The sequence below is a fragment of the Carya illinoinensis genome, chromosome 3, assembly GCF_018687715.1.
Source record: "Carya illinoinensis cultivar Pawnee chromosome 3, C.illinoinensisPawnee_v1, whole genome shotgun sequence".
Lineage (NCBI taxonomy): Eukaryota > Viridiplantae > Streptophyta > Magnoliopsida > Fagales > Juglandaceae > Carya > Carya illinoinensis.
The window spans coordinates 52,810,017-52,828,524 of NC_056754.1; positions in this window are offsets into that span (position 1 = coordinate 52,810,017).

An 18,508-nucleotide genomic window follows, 5' to 3' on the forward strand; every position below is an offset into this window, starting at 1 on the left:
CACAAATTTTATAAAAAGATTATGTTTTAACTTTATGTTGTCCCTGATCGACTCAACCAACAGCAAAATAAGAATTTCAATGTTATCTTTATTGATCGTCTACAGGATGACATAAATTGATGAATAATAATACAAACATCAAACGACACATATTTTGAACTACCGTTTATATTAGATTTTTATTAAATTTTTCGTATACATCTTTGCTAAAATTATAGATGTTATAAACATGTATTGGATTATATGATATTTTGAACTAATTTTTTTATTTTCTCTAATATGCCTTAAATTATTAAGTGACATCAATAATTTTTATAAAATATATATTATTTTTTACAAATAATCATTTCATAAAATTAGACAAACATGCTTTGCACGTTGCTCCTACCTAGTATATATTATACATATATATATATAGTTTCTATGATATTAATTTGATGATCAGAACGCAAAGGACAACATGCAATTAATAAAAAGTTTGTTGTTATTACGATTAGATTACCATGGAAGTTCCTTGATGGGTTCTTGGCACTTTGCGTGCAGGAACGTATGTATCATGCATATATGTGTGATAATATTATTATAATGTAAGTTTTATAATATTATATAAATTTGTTCTAAGATCATGCATAATTGAATAATTATGTCGCATGATAATCCAAAAAAGAGAACACAAGAGTCACAAAAGTAAAGATCTTCTAGCTAGTTTCATTTTACATCGTCTGTTTTTCTCAAAAAGTTATAGAGATAAAGATCTTCTAGTTAGTTTCATTCTACGTCGTTTACTTTTGCCAAAAAGATAATATAACAACATCATATGATCCTAAAACAAATGAGCCTTTTTTGCGATAAATAAAGATTTTCTAACTAGTTTCATTTTACGTTGTCTCATTTTTCTAAAAAAAATAATATAACAAGATCATATGATTTTAAAACAAAGGAGCCATTCTCGGTATGCCTTTCCTACTTTTTTTGCGAAAAGATTTAATTGAGGTAATGATCAAGGAAAAATATAGTTGCAAGCATAATTGTGTACTAATATGTACACCAATGTGATGTGATTAGTTAAAAAGTAGATTTTATTAAAAACAATGTTAATTTAAATTTTAAGTATGAATAAATCAGTATTGGTACACAGATTAGTGCGTGACTGTCCTTGTATGTAACAAAACTCAATGATCAATGCCTTAGTTGTAGCACATCCATTTGCATTGGTTAAATCCATCATACTTTTGGCCTGCAATAAAGAATTATTTACGTAAATGATGAAATTACAAAAGCATGCAAATCTTTTTTGAAAATTAGTTTAAAATTATATAACAAGAAAGTAGTGAAAAATAATTAAAAACTGATGATTTTATGCATGTACTTTGCATGCGAGCGAACAAAATCTGAAAGAATTTCTTTTGTTGCACGAAGTAGACTTGGATGATTTCTGGAATTCATAGCTACATACTTCACACTTGTGAGCATCCTTAGCGTGCATGACTTGCGTTTGGTTCTTTTTTCTTGAATTAAGAAAGAGTATAGGGTGAGAATTAATTCTATAAGGATAGATATCGGAGATTTTGAATAACAAACTAATGTCTTCAATCGAACAGCAGCTCGATGCGAAGCTTTGTGCACCTAAAAAAGTAAGAAACGTATAAAGAATTTAAATCCAACAGTTAAAGGGGCAAGAAAATCATATATTTGATGAGAAAAATAAAAAGGAACTCTAATTTAATTATCTGTAGAACCGTGTGATCTGCATGGATGTTGCATTGGGTTTTGCAACTTTTACATAACACTCTGCCATCACAATTTAAGCAGAATAGAGTATATTTTTTTATCTTTGTGTGCTTTACATGGGTCATAGAAGTTGGCGTCCAATATAGATATTAACCACCGTGGAACTTGGGCTGCCATACTTGCATATGGTATGGATGCTTCTCCTTCAGAAGTAGCCAATACATTAATATTAAAATCTCTATTTGATTTAATGCTGATGAGTTCATTATGTCTTCAAAGAAATATTACCTAACTTAATTGGTCAGTATTTTGCAAATAAAATTTGTTTAACGAAGAATTAATATATCATATAAATACTGATTGACTTCTTTAGTTCAAGTTATATTTTAAGTATAAAATATTTTTATTATATAAAAAAGAAAATATAATCTAAATATTTATTATATATACAAATGTAAATAATAGAGAATTAAATAGGATAATAATATTTTCGAATAACATTTCAATTTAATTCGTTTACGAATTTTTTTTCCCATTTTCCCATATTTCACACCCAACCTCAAACAATGCATCATCTTTTATATTTTTCGATAGGACATTAGTAAATTGGACATTTTTAATAAACATTTTTATTAAATTTACAATAATTATTAATGTATAAATTAAAATAAATAAAATTTTACAAATGAACTATGTGCTAATACCTAAGTGAAGAAGTTAAATAGAACAAAATAATTTTTTACAACATTTTAAATTTTATTTTTTATATTTTTAATTCTTAATAGAATTGTGTGTAAAATTGATATATTAAGTGAAAAAATTTAAATGAACTATGTGTTAACAACTAAATTAACAAATGGAACTATTAGAGAAAAAGTATTTTTGCCTAATACTTTTATATGCCGTAATTATTTGTAATAACATTTAATGTGCAAAATTTTTTTAAACTATTTTTTTTCCTTGTATATTTCAATTTGTTAAATAATCTTAAGTTAGTAAATTCAAGCTTGTTGTGGAGTAGTTGATTAAAAGTGAATAATTTTTTTTTTCCATCATAGGTTTGTTAATTTAGTGTCATAAATCTCATGCACTCTATCAATCACTCTTCTATTGAAACTAAAGAAATTAATCAATTATATTTACTAAGATTAAATAAACTAATTAACAAGATAGTGGTTGGAATGGTAGAAGTAAATCAGACTGTTGACCATGTACAGATTTGAGGTTGCTGTTTTTGGATCTGCACAATTTTTTATTTTTTTATTTTTGAAACATATTTCAAAATTATTCGAACATAATTTGAATAAAAACTGGAAATCATAAAAGGTCCTATATGCTAAATACAGTTGGTATGGATAACTCCTCGCGAATTTATAGTGTAACTCTACATTTTCTTTAATTTCAGTTAAATTGATTTCATTAATAAATGTGCATTACTTTATCTTAAAATTCTTGCTTTGTGCATAATTATTTAAAATAAGAAAAAGAAAAAGAAATGACACACGTATGAAAAAAATAAAAGTAAATACGAAAAATAAAAGTACTTACCCTGTGACGCCCCCAAAATCCCCACGCCCGAACACGGGGAAATTGAGACGTCCGGATGGTGACAACCCGGGTCACCATCCCATCGTCGGGTGCCGAGTGTGTGCAAGGCAACAGATGTGTACAGAGAAACTCGCAGCGGATAAAGAAAGTCATAACTAAGTACCAGAATTTTTCTTAACGTAATACAAGCTGTTTAAAACGTACATAGATAAATATTACAAAACACGACTACAGTTTTAAACAAACATAAAGATAGCATCAGCAACCCGGCGGAGCCGCATCCTCGGGCTCAGCCTCCTCCTCTTCGTCCTCTAACTCTGCACCAAAAGCTACAGAACCACGAATGGTACCGCAGGTAAGTAAAACCCAAACACTACCAGATAAAAACACATAAAACTCATACAAGATGCATGAAACATGCCCAATGCACAAAGCCCACAAAAACCCAAGTTTTCCACACACGCCAAAAAAACCCATTTGGCCCAAAAACATATCCTTTCTGAAAAACACGCCAAAAGTCACATTTGGCCGCCAAAAGTCCATTTGGCCCAATATCTCGCCGGAAGTCCATCCGGCCCAATATCTCCCCAGAAGTCCATCTGGCCCACGCCAAAAGTCACATTGGCCTCATAAACCATTATCCAATTTTAACCGTATGCACCATGACCTCCCCTAGGGGTCATCCGCACACCCTGGCTCTAGTGTCACACCGCAGAGTACCACCACGCATGTGACACCTAACAAGCGATGCCCAGTTCCGCGCCCCGCGCGTGCGTAGCCAAGCATCCTCTAGCCCTCGCCAGCGAAGGGCCACGGAGTCGGTGAGTAGGGCGATGCCCGGTTTCATGCCCGGCACGTTCGTAGCCAAGCATCCCCTAGTCCCGCTCCCGTCATCTCTCTCGATAACTCAGGGGACATCACTCAGTTTATTCCGCTCCCGAGTGACCAGAGGAGCTCCACCGAGATAATAACCCATCCCGGCTTGGGCTCGTGATACACACGCACCCGTAAAACCACTCACGCCAATACACAGACTTTTCACATAAGACCACAAATACACATGCATGCACCATGAAATGCCATATCAATGCATAATAAAATAATCCAACAATATAAAACAAATAAACAGACAACTCCGTCCTCCATCCATCCGACCCCCGAAACTCCTCGGACTCAGTCCGGAATCAACAACCAACAACAGCAAAATATATTGAATGAGCGATATATATTTAAATCTGGAAATAGGATTTGGAAAATACTTACAGCGCTATACGGCAATTTTAGAAAACAAGCGGCGTTGTAAGCGGCGGAAAAACAGCAACGTCACAGTGAAAATTCACTGTGACCGTGGGTCTGAAAAACCCACTTTTGAACGGGGACAAACTAGGACACGAGATTGATGGGGGATGGTCAAGGGATGTTTGTGAAGCTAAAGGAAGTGACGGACGGCCATGGGTGGCGGCGGAATGGCCGGAAATGGCCGAAAATGGCAAATCGGAAAACAAGCTCGTGGGAGCTGCTCCGGTGGTCGATGGAGGCCGGAAATGGGTGGGTTAGGACGGCAAGGGACCGGTGATGAAGTGGTGAAGAAATGGTGGCCGGAGGTGGAGCGATGGCGGCGGATAGGAGTGAAATCCGTGCGCCCTTTGGAAGCTTTTTCCGGCCAAATGGCCGGCCGGTTGGGGGTGGTTTTCGGTGGGGAGGTGCACCGGAGGGAGGGGGAACTTTTGGGACCGGTGGGGGTCCGGTTGGTGGCCGGACGGCGCTGGGCTGGAGGAGAGAGAGAGACGACGCGGGGGAGAGGGAGGAGAGAGAGAGAGAGAGCACCGGGGGGGTTCGGTCGAGCGGGAGAGGAGAGAAAGAAAAGAAAAAAAAGAAAAAGAAGGAAAAAGGAAAAGAAGGGAAAAGAAAAAGGAAAAAGAGGAAAAAGGAAAAAGATGTAGGGAAAAGATGAGGTCCAAACCTCTTTTCGGGAAGCAAAACTAACCCGCCAAAAAGATTAAAAATCACAAAACAACTAAATAAAACACAACATCAAATAAACTAAATTAAATTAAAAACCCAATTTTTAAAACGCAAATAAATTAAAATAAATAGCTAATATATTAATTAAAATAAAAACAAATATTTCAACGAAAATACACTCAAAAACGGGTCATCACATACCCCAAGAATATGGGCTTTGCGCCCAACATGAAATTTAAGCTGATAAACAGTGGCTAATTGTAGCTTCCGCCTTTGTATGGGAACAATCAGTGGAAGTTTTTCAAGGATCCTGTCACATGACAAATGCATTTAAATGAATGTAACTTGAAGGCAGATGTTTTTTGGAGATTTTTCTGCAATGAGTATTTTTATTTTCCAATTTTGTGTAGTTGGAGTAATATCTTTGATTGATGTATAAATAGTTCTTATATTTGTTGTGTCTACATATTAGAACATAGATAAGCATTATCATACATATTATAATTGTATAATGTAATTAAAAAAATAATAGAATGTATAAATGATAACAATATTTGAAAAACATCAGTTGAGCAAATTAAAGAAGATATTAAATATAACTATTTATATAGCATTATAATGAGTTTGTTATTTTTAAAAAATCTTTATACACAATATTTTTTGTATAATTTTTTTCATAGTTATCAATTGTAGTTGGTCGTATAAGAATTTTTACTGAATTGGCAGTTTTGGCTCTCGATAATGCTACATATAATTGTCCATGAGAAAATACTGGTTCAGGTAAATATATTCCGACAGAATTTAATGTTTGTCCTTGTGATTTATTTATTGTCATTGCAAAATTTAATTTGATGAAAAATTGTGTTCGTTTAAATGAAAAACCGTTATTTTCATTTATATTTGGTAAGAATGGAATTCTGGGTATAAAAACTCTTTTCCCTTTGTGATGGCCAACTGAAATTTTTGCATCAATAATATTACGGTTAAAATTACAATAAATTAGTCGTGTGTCATTGCATAAACCTTATGAAGAATTTATATTTCTAAGTAACATGATGGGGTAATTTTTTTTTAAGCAATAATTAATGTGGTGGCAATCCATTTGGTGTCTAAGTGTTTAAAAAATCTTCCATTATACCTTGTTCAGATGCATCAATTGTTTTATCGAAACTATAATATCGCACCATATCACCAGGAAATTTTTCAATGATTATGGCATTTATTTCGTCAACTGAGTGATTTTTTAGTGTTAATATAGCTTGATTTATTATTTCAATTAAATTGTTTGAATAATTTGATATGTCTTTAAAAATAGCTTCTAATAAGGAATTTAAAGATTCAGCATCATTGTTATATTGAATAAGCATTTCTACTGAAATTTTGATCACATCTTTAACAGTAATTGGTTCATTACCATTACCCACTTCAATTAAATAACGACAAAATTCAGGATCCGATTCTAGCTCTCATATTTTCTGTTAATTTAATTTTAGTTAAAGAAGACCATAAATGAGAACATGCTAAGCTTGCATCAATTTGTTCTTCTTTTGTGCTTTTTCGAATTACAGGTAATACTTGACAAAAATTTCTGCCAAAAACAATAAATTTTCCACCGAAAGGAAGGTTTGTATCATTTATATCTTGTAACATTTTATCCACTGCCTCTATAGAATGTTTTCCAGACATTGGTGTTTCGTCCCATATAATTAATTTTGCAAGAAGCAATAATTTAGCAAGATTTCCTTGTTTGTTAATATTGCATGTACTTTTTTTTCTATATTCAATGGAATTTTAAAACGTGAATGTGCTGTTCGGCCTCCAGGTAAAATTGATGCAGCAACAGCAGATGATGCAGTTGCAAGTGCTATGATATGTTTTGATCTAATTTCAGCAATAAGTGTTTTGTATAGAAATGTTTTTCCAGTGCTAGCAGGACCATCAATGAAAAATGCAGCAGGTTTGTTGAGAAGTAAGGTCTCAAGAATTAATTCATATGCGTGTTTTTGTTCAGAAGTTAAATGATTTGATGCAAGCAGATCTTCTTGTGGAATTATAACAGTTAATTTATCATCAATTTGTTGATGTCTAAATTCTTCATCGTAAGAGAATATATCAATTGGAGCAAGATGATACATATTTATATTCTTTCCCATTGATTCAAGCATAAAAGAAATGTTTTGTAATACCATTTTTTTAATATCTTCTGCTGTTGTATTTGTTAAATAAAAATCTGTAGACATTTCTTTTTCAAATCGTTTCCAAAGTTTTTTTGGATTTGTAGGATTACAATATACTAAAATTGTTGCAAAAAGACGTCTTAAACTATTTGGCATTTGGTATAAATAAGCTTCTTCTAAACATTCTTCTAAACTACTATCTTTGTTTAACAGACCATGTAAATTAGCTGCTTCACGAAATATGGGCACAACAATACCATTAAATGTTTTTAAATCTTCAAATGATTTTGGCCCTCTAATGTGGTTCAGTAATATAAGTAATATCTTTTATCTTCAATTGGATTTGCACTAACAATTCGGCCTATAACATTTCCTTTTTTTCTTGGAGTCCAAATTTTATATTGTTAATTCCAAAAGAATTTTTCAGGAAATTCTCTGTATAATAAATTGCGTGAATTTTGATCAATTTGATTTGTTAAAAGAATTCAATTAACATTGATTTTGTTGAAAAATCTGAATTTAAAATATTGTTTAAGTTTTCATGTGCACAAAAGCTACTAAATGTTGATTTTCAAGATGTAGATCTAAACTATAAACTGATGGATACATTTCGTTAAATACAAAACCATTTATTCTCCATGTAGCTTCAGGTGCTGTAATCCATCTTTTTGATTGAAATTGTTCAATTTCATCAATTTTTCATCATTCGTTAAATTGAAAGCGATACGATCGTGTCTTTTGTAAATATATTTATACAAATATTTGACAGCTTTAATTGTAGAACAAATTTCAACATTTATATGATAATTAAATTTTGAAACAAGGTATGGATTATATGGTACAACCAAGCGATTATCTAAATTTTGTCCTCTAACTTTCACAATTGTTCCGTCATTAAAACGTTTATATAATGGAAAACAATCAATTCCAACAGTTGTTTTAGATGTAAATTTTTTGGGATATTGATTTTTGCAAATTTCATTTTTTTTCATACATATATTAGTTGGATTCAATACTCCGCAAGGACCATGCATCATATGTTTGACAACAGTTTTATATAAGTGTATATTTTTTGTTTTATCAGGAATTTCTGCTGAAATAATTTCATCGAAAGATTCAGGTGCATAAATTCGCCAATCTTTTTGTAGTATTATTAAGAAATGAACATGCGGTAAGCCTCTTTTCTGATGTTCAATTGTGTAAACGTATGCTGCAACTTTACCAAAAATTTCTCGTTTAAATAATTCATTTTTAAATCTTCTAATTTTGCTTTAAATATTCGTGCAATTAAATTAGGACGATTTTGAACTTCTTCATATGGTTCGAATTCATCTAAGATTTCTTTCTAACTTGGATTACATGTCATAGTTAAGAAAATATCAGGTTTGCCAAAACGTTGAACTAATGTCATTGCTTCTATATATCTCTTGCGCATATCTCTTGGATTGCCAATAAAAGATGAAGGTAAGATAATTCGTCTTCCAATTTTGGAGGCATTAGTTTCTCCAATTGAAATACTATCAACAATACCTTGATATATATCTGATCTAATTTCTTGTTGTTTTGAACGAAAATAATTTAATTTTGATGTTTCAATTTTAATGTACATGTCAACAACAAATTGTTGTAATAAACGACCAGATAATAATAAAATTGATTTGTTATGTTGCCTTATTTGTAATTTGAAATAATAATATTCACGGCATGAAATTGTTGGTTGTTTCTTCTTCTTCATCAAAACAATTTATTCAGTTCGAAATAGTTTCTCTGCATTTTTTGATTTGTGTAAATCATTTAGTGTTGATATTTGATTGTTTAGTAATATTGTTCATTTTTTTATTTTTTCGATTCCTTCATGCCAACCAGAATCACCAAGAGGAAATAATAATGGACATTGTAGTGGATCATAACAACCAAAATAATATTGAACAATATGATTTTGACCTGTATGACTAAAAACAATAATATTTCGATTTGTTTCTTCTGCATAATTGTCAGATTCAGTCCAAATAGCTGCAACTTGTGATATTGATGGGGTATTATAAACACGTTGATCTAATCCAACGTCTGATCCTATGTGAATTACATGATTTTCAAGATTTGGAATGTTGCTCAAACTTCGAAAAAAATGACTATATGGATTAACTCTGAGTATAGCCATTAATTGACTAATAATGGAAGCATCTAATCTTTCTGCATCATTAACACGATTTTCTAATTCATGTTCAGTATCATAGAAGTATAGTTGCAAGTACGAAGGACATCCATTTTCAGGAATTAAATCATTAATGTAATTGTGACGCCCCCAAATCCCCACGCCCGAACTCGGGGAAAACGAGACGTCCGGATGGTGACAACCCGGGTCACCATCCCATCGACGGGTGCCAAGTGTGTGCAAAGGCAACAAATGTGTACAGAGAAACACGCAGCGGATAACGAAAGTCATAACTAAGTACTAGAATTCTTTTTAACGTAATACAAGCTGTTTAAAACGTACATAGATAAAATATTACAAAACACAAATACAGTTTTAAACAAATAAAAAGATAGCATCAGCAACCCGGCGGAGCCGCATCCTCGGGCTCAGCCTCCTCCTCTTCGTCCTCTAACTCTGCATCAAAAGCTACGGAACCACGAATGGTACCGCAGGTAAGTAAAACCCAAACACTACCAGATAAAAACACATAAAACTCAAACAAGATGCATGAAACATGCCCAATGCACAAAGCCCATAGAACACAAGTTTTCCACACACGCCAAAAACCCATTTGGCCCAAAAACACATCCTTTTCGAAAAATACGCCAAAAGTCACATTTGGCCGCCAAAAGTCCATTTGGTCCAATATCTCGCCAGAAGTCCATCCGGCCCAATATCTCGCCAGAAGTCCATCTGGCCCACGCCAAAAGTCCCATTTGGCCTCACAAACCCTCTAGCCCTCGCCAGCGAAGGGCCACGGAGTCGGTGAGTAGGGCGATGCCCGGTTCCGCGCCTGGCGCGTTCGTAGCCAAGCATCCCCTAGCCCCGCTCCCGTCATCGCTCTCGACAACTCAGGGGACATCACTCAGTTTATTCCGCTCCCGAGTGACCAGAGGAGCTCCACCGAGATAATAACCCATCCCGGCTTGGGCTCGTGATACACACGCACCCGCAATACACTTACGCCAAAACACAGGCTTTTCACATAAACACAGGCTTTGCACCATGTAATGCCAGAACAATGCATAATAAAATAATCCAACAATCATAAATCAAATAAACAGGCAACTCCGTCCTCCATCCATCCGACCTCCGAAACTCCTCGGACTCAGTCCGGAATCAACAACCAACAACAGTAAATAATTGAATGAGCAATATATATTAAAATCTGAAAATAGGGTTTGGAAAATACTTACAGCGCTATATGGCAATTTTAGAAAACAAGCGGCGTTGCAAACGGCGGAAAAACAGCAACGTCACAGTGAAAATTCACTATGGCCGTGGGTTTGAAAAACCCACTTTTGAACGGGGACAAACTAGGACACGAGATTGATAGGGAATGGTCTAGGGATGGTTGTGAAGCTATTGGAAGTGGTGAACGGCCGTGGGTGGCGGCGGAATCGCCGGAAAATGGCCGGATTACCCAAAACGGAAAGCTAGCTCGTAGGAGCTGTTCCGGTGGTCGTTGGAGGTCGGAAATGGGTGGGTTAGGACGGCAAGGAGTCGGTGATGAAGTGGTGAAGAAGTGGTGGCCGGAGGTGGAGCGACGGCGGCGGATCGAAGCCAAAACCGTGCGGCTTTGTTGGGCTTTTTCCGGCCAAATGGCCGGCCGGTTGGGGGTGAGCTTGGGTGGGGTGGTGCGCCGGAGGGAGAGGAAGAGAATGAGACCGGTGGGGGGTCGATTGGTGGCCGGACGGCGGCAGTCTGGGCTGTTGAAGGGACGCCGGCGTGAGGGAGAGGGAGGAGAGAGAGAGAGCACGGGGGGGAACCGATCCGGGAGAGAGAAGAGAGAAAAAGAAAAAGAAGAAAAAGAAAAAGAAAGGAAAAAGAAAAGAAGGGAAAAAGAAAAAAAGAAAAAGAGAAAAAAGGAAAATGATGTGAAAAGAAATGAGGTCCAATCCTTACTCCGGAAAAACGAAACAAACCGCCGAAAAAGATTAAAACCACACAACAACTAAAAGAAATAAAACACAACCTCAAATAAATTAAATTAAATTAAAAACCAATTTTAAAACGCAAATAAATTAAAATAAATAACTGATATATTAATTAAAATAAAAACAATTATTTCAGCGAAAATACACTTAAAATCGGGTCATCACATCCTCCCCCCTTAAAAACAATTTCGTCCTCGAAATTGCAAATCAACCACCAACTTAAAGCAAGCCACATAACCGCTCATAAACCAACTGAGATCAAGATTAAAATGCATACCTTCATCATTCGAACAAATACGGGTACTGCTCCCCCATGTCCGCTGCTCGCTCCCAAGAGAAGTCTTGAGCTAACGGATCTCCCCAAGCCACTTTAACTAAAGGTATCGTCTTGGACCTCAACTGTTGCTCCTTCCAATCCAAAATCTGCGACGGAACAACTTCGTAAGTGAGATCCGGTTGCAACTGAATACCTGCTGGGTCGACGAAGCGAGGCTCTTGCTGCCCAAAGCTCTTCTTCAGGGATGATACGTGGAAGACATCATGAACATCCCCAAAATAATCTGGCAAAGCGACTCTATAGGCAACGGACCCTACTCTCTCCAGAATCTGAAAAGGGCCGATGTACCTCGGATCTAATTTCCTTTTCTTACCAAAACGCTTAACACCTCTCATGGGAGAGACTTTAAGATAAACCCAATCACCAACTTCAAATGACAATTCCCTCCTCCTGGTGTCAGCGTAGCTTTTCTGGCGACTCTGAGCTGCCGCCATTTTATCTCTAATGATCCGGACTTGGCTTTGCATTTCTTGAATTATTTCGGGTCCAATTACCCTACTCTCCCCAACTTCATCCCAACACAAGGGCTACCTACACTTTCTCCCATAAAGAGCTTCATAGGGAGCCATCTGAATGGTCGCATGATAGCTGTTATTGTAGGCAAACTCAATAAGCGGCAAATGATTTTCCCAACTCCCTTGGAATTCCAGGACACATGCTCGCAACATGTCTTCCAGGGTCTGAATGGTACGCTCTGACTGGCCGTCTGTCTGCGGGTGATAAGCAGTACTGAACTTCAACTTAGTACCCAAAGCTGCCTGCAAACTCTTCCAGAACTGCGACGTAAACCTCGGGTCTCGATCCGACACTATACTCTTTGGTACGCCGTGTAGTCGCACTATCTCTTTGACATACAAACGGGTCAACTTACCCAAAGAGTCGGTGTTGTTAACAGGCAGAAAATGAGCACTCTTCGTTAACCGGTCCACGATCACCCAAACAGAATTCTTCCCACTAGGCGTTCTCGGCAAACCCACTACGAAGTCCATCGTGATATCATCCCATTTCCACTCAGGAATTGGGAGGGGTTGGAGCATACCTGCAGGTCTCTGATGCTCGGCCTTTACCTGACGGCACGTGTGGCATTTCTCCACATATAAGGCAACGTCCTTCTTCATTCCATCCCACCAGTAATTTTTCTTCAAGTCTCGATACATCTTTGTACTGCCGGGATGAACTGAATACGGGGCCGCATGAGCTTCCGCCATGATCCGTTCTTTGAAATCTGAGTCCTTTGGGACCACTCTGCGATCTCGGAACCGAAGTATCCCATCACTATCCATGCTATAGTGCAACGGCCCTCGAGATTTTCGGACTCTTTTCCTGATGTTCAGCAGCTTCGGATCCTTTCTTTGGAGAGCTTTCAATTCTTCAAAATCAGATACCCGAATATCAAGAACTGAAGACAAAATCTCTACTTGCTGCGAACTCTCTATAAGGAGCCTTCTCATCCCATAAAGTAACGAATCCATTTCTGACGGTTCGGCTTCATCCTCCAAATGAGACTTCCGGCTCAAAGCATCAGCAACTATATTAGCCTTCCCCGGGTGGTACTTGATCTCACACTGATAGTCACTGATTAGCTCCAGCCAACGCCTCTGCCTCATATTCAGATTTTTCTGGGAAAACAAATGCTTCAAGCTCTTATGATCGGTAAATACCTCGCAAGCTTCCCCATACAAGAAGTGTCGCTAGATCTTAAGGGCAAAGACAATCGCAGCCAATTCTAGATCGTGCGTCGGGTAATTCTTCTCATGGTCCTTAAGCTGACGAGATGCATAGGCTACAACCCGTCCTTCCTGCATAAGGACACAACCCAAACCAAACTTAGACGCATCGCTGAAGACTACGAAAGGCTTATGCGGTTCTGGGAGTGCTAACACTGGTGCCGTTGTCAACCTGTTCTTCAATTCCTGGAAGCTTCTCTCACACTTCTTTGACCAAACAAATTCTGTATTCTTCCGAGTCAAAGCTGTGAGAGGTCCGGATAGGCGAGCAAAACCCTCTACAAACCTTCGGTAGTAACCGGAGAGCCCCAAGAAACTCCGGATCTCGCGCACTGTAGTTGGGCGTGGCCATGACAAAATGGCTTCTACCTTACTAGGATCAACTGCCACTCCGCCCCGGGAGATCACATGCCCAAGAAATTTAACTTCTTCCAACCAGAACTCACACTTGCTGAGCTTGGCGTATAGCTGGTGTTCTCTCAATCTCTCAAGTACCAGACTAAGATGATACACATGCTCTTCAACATCTCGGGAATAAATCAGTATATCATCAATAAATACTACCACAAAGGAATCCAGGTAAGGTTGAAACACTCGATTCATCAAATCCATGAACGCTGCAGGGGCATTAGCTAACCCAAACGGCATCACCTTAAATTCATAATGCCCATACCTCGACCTGAAAGCAGTTTTAGGCACATCCTGGTCTCTGATTCTCAGCTGGTAGTATCCCGACCTCAGATCAATCTTAGAGAACACGGCTGCTCCTTGAAGCTGGTCAAACAAATCATCAATCCGCGGGAGAGGGTATTTATTTTTTATGGTCACCTTGTTCAATTCCCGATAGTCAATGCACATACGGAAGGTTCCATCTTTCTTCTTAACAAATAAAACTGGTGCACCCCACGGCGACGTACTAGGCTGAATAAATCCCTTCTCTACCAGTTCTTGCAGCTGAGTCTTCAACTCTTTCAATTCAGCCGGTGCCATGCGATAAGGAGCTTTATGCACAGGAGCCGCTCCAGGTTCCAAGTATATAACAAACTCCATCTCCCGAACAGGGGGTAGTCCGGGCAAGTCATCCACAAACACATCGGGGAACTCTTCCACAACTGGAATGTCTGCCAAAGATTTCTTCTCAGACGGCGTGGACACCATCTGCACCAAGAATGCATCCGCTCCCCATGCAATCTCTCGTCTTGCCTGAATCGCCGATATAATTATCGGTTTCTCCTTTAATCTACTCCCCACAAATTCCAGACAATTACCATCTGGAAGCTGAAAGCTAATTATCCGACTTCTGCAATTAATACTCGCAGAATATCGGTATAGCCAATCCATCCCGAGGATGATATCAAAACCCAACAGCTTGAACACCACCAAATCAGCATCCAAGAATCTTCCCTCAAAATTTAACGGGCATCCCAAAGCAACCTTGGAACACCACACCATCTCGCCATCGGGTAGAGCCACTACCATAGCCTTCGGCAACGGTTCCGTGACCAAGTTACACACCCGAGCAAGCGTGGAAGACACAAACGATCGTGAAGCACCGGAATCAAACAAAGTACAAGCATAAAACTCATACAAACGGACTCTTCCTGAACCAAACACACAACCCATGAAATCCAAAAAAAACAACGAAGAAACCAAATGCACCAAAAATTAAATCCAACTTAAAAATTAAATTAATCCATACCTGTGATTACTCCAGCATCATGGGTCGCTGGTGCCTCATCATCCACCTCTCCGGGTGTGACAGCATAAACCCGGGCTTGCACTGCTTGTCTCGGGTTGGTTCTTCCACCGTGTCTACCTCCACGGCTTCCTTGAGCTCTAACGGGGCAATCCCGAGCAATATGTCCCACTTGGCCGCACCGATAACACTGGGGTCCGCTACTCGTCCGACACTCGCCCTCATGAGCTCTATTACAAGCTCCACAAACAGGCATACGTCCTCCCATGTGAACACTTGAGGATGCTTGCGGTCGAGTTTCGGTCCGCTGAACAAACTTCTGAGGCGAACCCGAGCTGCTTCCTTCACCAGAAAAACTCCGCCTCTTTTGCCCTGGAGGGGAGCCCATACTCAGATTATTTTTCCGCTCTATAAGGGTGGCCACATCCACTAACTCCTGAAAAGTGGATATCCGATGGCTGACCACCATACGGCGTATGTCATGACGCAGCCCCTCCTGGAAACGATCTGCTCGCATCTCCTCAGTGGCGACAAGGTGAGGAGCAAACCGCTCAAGTTCTATGAACCTCCGGGCGTACAGCTCCACTGTCGCGCCCCCTTGGACCAGATTGGAGAAATCTCTTGCCTTTTGCTTCCTTACCGATGCGGGAAAGAAGCGGTCATTGAACTCCTTCTTGAAACGCTGCCAGGTCACCGCAGCGAAAGATCCCAGTTCAGATTCCAACAGCACCCTCTTGGTATCCCACCAATCAGAAGTGGTACCTTGCAAGAGATAGCTGGCGTAAAGTACTTGCTGTGCCTCAGTGCACCCACACACCTCAAAAGTCTTCTCCAGATCTTTGATCCATTTTCCAGCCTGAAGTGGATCCTCATTTCCAGTGAAGTGTGGAGTCCTATGCGCCAAGAAGCGCTCATAGGTGCATCCGGCTTGCACCATGCTACTGGACCCTCCTGGATACATCCAAGGCCCTCCCTGATGTGGCCAGGGACCTCCTGGTTGTGGCCAATACCCTCCTTGTTGCGGACAAGGCTCTCCTGACGGTGGATAAGGCCCTCTTGATGGTGGACAAGGCCCTCCTGATGGTGGCCAAGGACCCCCTTGTGGTGGCCAAGGTCCTTGTGGTGGCCAAGGCCCTGCCTGTTGAGACCTCGCACTCTGTTGCATAAACTCCGTCATCTGCCGAATTGCTTCGGCTATGGAGTCATCCCTGGAGGTATTGTCCTGCGGTTCCTGAGTATTTTTCCTTGGTCTCCCTGGTCTCTCCATACTCTTGTCACAACACCACTCTTGACCCTCCTTTAAGAAAACAAATAAAACCATCATAAAATCAACAAAAACAAAACAGCACTACACAGCAAGAAACAAAAGAAACCAGCATGCCAAAACATAACTAAATAAAATAAAAACAAACAAACAAGCCCAAACAAATAAAACAAATAAAACAACTATACTTAACATAATTTTCAAAACACAACTTTAAAAACATTCTGGTACTACTTACGGGACATGTGGTTTTACCCAGAGCCAAACCGCTCTGATACCACCTGTGACGCCCCCAAATCCCCACGCCCGAACTCGGGGAAAACGAGACGTCCGGATGGTGACAACCCGGGTCACCATCCCATCGACGGGTGCCAAGTGTGTGCAAAGGCAACAAATGTGTACAGAGAAACACGCAGCGGATAACGAAAGTCATAACTAAGTACCAGAATTCTTTTTAACGTAATACAAGCTGTTTAAAACGTACATAGATAAAATATTACAAAACACAAATACAGTTTTAAACAAATAAAAAGATAGCATCAGCAACCCGGCGGAGCCGCATCCTCGGGCTCAGCCTCCTCCTCTTCGTCCTCTAACTCTGCACCAAAAGCTACGGAACCACGAATGGTACCGCAGGTAAGTAAAACCCAAACACTACCAGATAAAAATACATAAAACTCAAACAAGATGCATGAAACATGCCCAATGCACAAAGCCCATAGAACACAAGTTTCCACACACGCCAAAAACCCATTTGGCCCAAAAACACATCCTTTCCGAAAAACACGCCAAAAGTCCATTTGGCCCAATATCTCGCCAGAAGTCCATCCGGCCCAATATCTCGCCAGAAGTCCATCTGGCCCACGCCAAAAGTCCCATTTGGCCTCACAAACCATTATCCAATTTTAACCGTATGCACCATGACCTCCCCTAGGGGTCATCCGCACACCCTGGCTCCAGTGTCACACCGTAGAGTACCACCACGCATGCGACACCTAACGAGCGATGCCCAGTTCCGCGCCCCGCGCGTGCGTAGCCAAGCATCCTCTAGCCCTCGCCAGCGAAGGGCCACGGAGTCGGTGAGTAGGGCGATGCCCGGTTTCGCGCCCGGCGCGTTCGTAGCCAAGCATCCCCTAGCCCCGCTCCCGTCATCGCTCTCGACAACTCAGGGGACATCACTCAGTTTATTCCGCTCCCGAGTGACCAGAGGAGCTCCACCGAGATAATAACCCATCCCGGCTTGGGCTCGTGATACACACGCACCCGCAATACACTTACGCCAAAACACAGGCTTTTCACATAAATCCACAAACACACGTGCATGCACCATGTAATGCCAGAACAATGCATAATAAAATAATCCAACAATCATAAATCAAATAAACAGGCAACTCCGTCCTCCATCCATCCGACCCCAGAAACTCCTCGGACTCAGTCCGGAATCAACAACCAACAACAGTAAATAATTGAATGAGCAATATATATTAAAATCTGAAAATAGGGTTTGGAAAATACTTACAGCGCTATATGGCAATTTTAGAAAATAAGCGGCGTTGCAAACGGCGGAAAAACAGCAACGTCACAGTGAAAATTCACTGTGGCCGTGGGTTTGAAAAACCCACTTTTGAACGGGGACAAACTAGGACACGAGATTGATAGGGAATGGTCTAGGGATGGTTGTGAAGCTATTGGAAGTGGTGAACGGCCGTGGGTGGCGGCGGAATCGCCGGAAAATGGCCGGATTACCCAAAACGGAAAGCTAGCTCGTAGGAGCTGTTCCGGTGGTCGTTGGAGGTCGGAAATGGGTGGGTTAGGACGGCAAGGAGTCGGTGATGAAGTGGTGAAGAAGTGGTGGCCGGAGGTGGAGCGACGGCGGCGGATCGGAGCCAAAACCGTGCGGCTTTGTTGGGCTTTTTCCGGCCAAATGGC